Raw genomic sequence first — 3,757 nt, forward strand, 5'->3', positions numbered from 1 at the left:
AAATATCATCACCCTGAGCATTTTGGTTATTCAGAAGAAGTTGTTTAAAGGTTTTTTAATACAATTGACCCCTGTGACCTTGAATATAATTGAAGGTCATTCATTTGAACAAACTTGGTAGCCCTTCACCCAAGCATGCTACTGGCCAAATATCATCTCCCTGGGCATTTTGGTTATTGAGAAGACGATGTTTAAAGTTTTTGACATATTTGACCCCTGTGACCTTGAAAATAGGTGAAGGTCATTTATTTGAACAAACTTTGTAGCCCCTTCATCCAAGTTTGCTTCTGGCAAAATATTGACACCCTAGGCCTTTCGGTTATTAAGAAGAAGTCGTTTAAAGTAAAATATTGACGCCGGACGACGGACGACGGACGGACGGACGGATGACGGACGGACGGACGACGGACGCCGCGCCACTGCATAAGCTTACTTGGCACTTCGTGCCAGGTGAGCCAAAAACGGGAGGCTTGTTTAAAATAAGATACAAAGTGAAGACTTTTATTTCTCATAGGAAAAAATGGCACTTAATCCACTTCCGCAATGCATGCAATACAACAAAACAAAAAATTGCAAAACGCATCAATTGTTTTGCACTCCTATGACTGTCGTTGATTGCCGATTAAAGTTGATCGGAACACAACTAGATTTTACCTTCAGTGTTTTATTTGAACATAGATGTTAATTGTTTATGTTATGTTTTGTGTTGAAATGTCATACCTTTTGTCACGGTGATGAAATACAACACAACAGGTAGCTTGATATAGGTAAGACTGACTTCTTTCATGCGTAATGCGTTTGTGACCGATATACATATGTTACGTACAAAACTGCGCACTTCGAATTTGAAGTTTCCAATTGAAACAGGTAGATAGTATAACATACCCCGAGATAATCGACCATGTAATTTGTGCGCGGAAAGTGTCGGGGATGAATTTCATTATATATTTGAATACAATAATATAACTATATCCACCATACGTAACAAAAATATTCCTCGATATTACTGTACAAACCCAAATATTTACAAGTTTAAAGGGCTCTTATCATTATGCAATCAACGAGTTCTGACAGGTTTATCTATTTTCCTAACACATGCACTGAGTCATGCTGTTGGTGTGTTTCGACGTTAATCACACATACATGAACTAATGTAATAAAAGTTTATTGAAAATTTGTTTTTGTCATTCCTTCCTCTAGCTCTTTAATTCTTGATTATGTAGATTAAATCAATCTTCAGACAACCATTTGTCAATAAAAAAGGTATTTTTTGCTAATGGCAGCATAAACACTTATTTAGTTGTTCGGCGTTTTATTTCTCTCCTGAGCAATTTCGTTGTGTTTTGGACGACCAAAAGATCACACATTTAAATGAGTTGAGATTGCGAAAATCATTCGTACTTATGAAGTATTCACTACCAAAACCTGGCACGTCCTAAAATTACCATAGCTGTTAACTGGACGTAAAACACAAACAAACAAGAAGTATGGGTAAATATACCTAAGATATCGCCATAAACCTTCCATTTTTACCACCATGAGGCGTGACATCTACCGCTCGCGAAGGGGCAACGTGATCAGTTCGGAAAGAGCATGTGTTAATGTTAACAAATTTTAATAATTGTTTCAATAGTGTAAATCTCACTCCTTCATGTACAGGCATTACCTGGCACATTAACGATAGAGATTGAATACATGTCATAGCCAAAACTGATATTATGCTCGTAGACTAGGCAGTTGTTTATACTTTACCTAACTCCACATACACGCATACACAGCCCGTCCACGCACAATGCCGATCAATACACTATCACCCTAGATACTCCAAGCGTTACGCTCACTTTCGCTCTCTGCACAGTTGTGTATGCGTGTATCGAAAGTGAGCGGGTGTTACACACATAATATATGACCTAGCATATACATCTGAACTGACACCTGTATTACTGAGATAATGAATATAAGTTGTATATGTTTTGACTTACCGATATCAGCTTATTGCGCTTTCATATCTAGACATCATATTTTCCCCGGTACAATGTCCGCCACTGATACCTGATGTGCACCGACTTGTGCATACGTAATTTACCTGTATAATTTTCTTTCCCATAAAGAGCGCGCTATTGAAACTTTAACAATTACTTTAATAACCCCCTTATACTAATAAATCATGAGGAGGTGCGATATCAAGAGGTGTGTGATATAACATTAGGTTTTTCTGTACGTTTTGTCTTGTTGAAATGATGACGTAAGAGTTGATTTAAGTTTAACTTTGAAATTTAATAAGAGATAACTTTTGACTTGACGGCGGGATATTCTGGAGTGTCCAAAATAAACCCGATGTGTTCCGTACAGAGTCTAGAACCTAACTGATTTACAATTATTATTATTTTAAGTTTAAGTTTTTTATTTCCGAATGCAAATCAGCATATAGGTTAATTGATACATAGAATACAAAACATATTTCCAATTTTCAAGATGGCGGAGGACAATTCCATATAAGCAATTATCACATAAAAAGAATACATAATTTAGCAATATTACTACACGAGGGTTTTTCTTTTGGCGGTAGCATATTTTAAATACAGACCCAATCTACGTAATGTTTTAATACTTTTACATGACAATAATTCAATTAATTTATACACACTGGGGCATCGGAAGTAATATTGCTTAATGTATGTGTTTCTCAATACAGAGTAAGCAGGACAAATAAGAATAAAATGTATCTCATCTTCTAAATCATTTTTGTCACAGGCAAAACATAATCTTTGACCTCTCGGAACCCCATTATAACGTCCAGATTCGATATTAAGGGAATGCGCCTGCATGCGATATTGACTCAACATTTTTTTGGTATTAAATGTTAAAGGCTTTACTAAATAGAATTGCATATTAAAAGTATCGACAAGATGTCTATATAAATAACATTTAGAAGATGTTTCAAACGCACCACGTAATTCCTGAATAAATACGTCATGCAGACGTTGGGTATACATTTCCACAAATTGTTTTTCATTTGGAACATATTGAACATCCCAAATATGATTAAAACCCATTCTATATAAATCATTTTTAACATGATAAACCCAGTTAAGTTTACAATTCGGCTTTTTGACATTAAGCTCAAGTAGTGCATCATAGCATGCTTTTAGTACACAGTTATTTGTATTCAAAATATTTAACCAGTATTTAATTATAGCTACTTTGCGCTTTATATGTAAGGAATAACTTCCTGTCTCAAAGTAAACCATAGAACTATTGACGGTTTTCTTAACGTTTAATAAATCTTTAAGAAAGAGAAGATGGACTTTTTCGATTTGCGGCGATAAACAATTACCCCATACCTCACATCCATAGTTCAGTATGCATGTCACATATGTATCAAACAAAGATAATTTAGTTTCAGTATTAAGGATAAAATCTTTCATTCTTCTTTTTAAAAGATAAAAAGCATTCCTGCCTTGAGATGCCAACGTGTTTTGTGCTACGGTGAATCTTCCATTATAATAAAAAACTAATCCTAGATAACAAAATTTGTCCACTATCTCAATTGACTTGCCATTAAACGTCCAGTTTTCAGTAGGTAAGATTCTTTTACTTTTTCTAAAAATTACAATTTTAGTTTTATCATAATTAACAGTTAAATTCCATTTATCAGTGTAACATTGCAGACAATCTAGCATGTGCTGAAGATTGTTAACATCTTCCGAAAACAAAACTGTGTCATCGGCATACATTAACATAAACAGATTAATCA

The 3,757-nt window shown here is 34.7% G+C and overlaps 1 protein-coding gene across 1 annotated transcript in view; it reads right to left on the reverse strand.

Moving 5' to 3' along the window:
* LOC110449769 (monocarboxylate transporter 9-like) overlaps positions 1-2,034 on the reverse strand; it is a 68,578-nt gene extending 66,544 nt beyond the window's left edge. Inside the window, exon 1 of the mRNA XM_021496828.1 lies at positions 1,983-2,034. The gene's annotated coding sequence lies outside the window, so the exon portion shown is untranslated. The remainder of the gene's footprint in view (positions 1-1,982) is intronic.
* Between the last annotated feature and the right edge of the window lie 1,723 nt (positions 2,035-3,757).

This window comes from Mizuhopecten yessoensis, unplaced genomic scaffold, assembly GCF_002113885.1.
Source record: "Mizuhopecten yessoensis strain PY_sf001 unplaced genomic scaffold, ASM211388v2 scaffold4819, whole genome shotgun sequence".
In the NCBI taxonomy this organism is placed as follows: domain Eukaryota; kingdom Metazoa; phylum Mollusca; class Bivalvia; order Pectinida; family Pectinidae; genus Mizuhopecten; species Mizuhopecten yessoensis.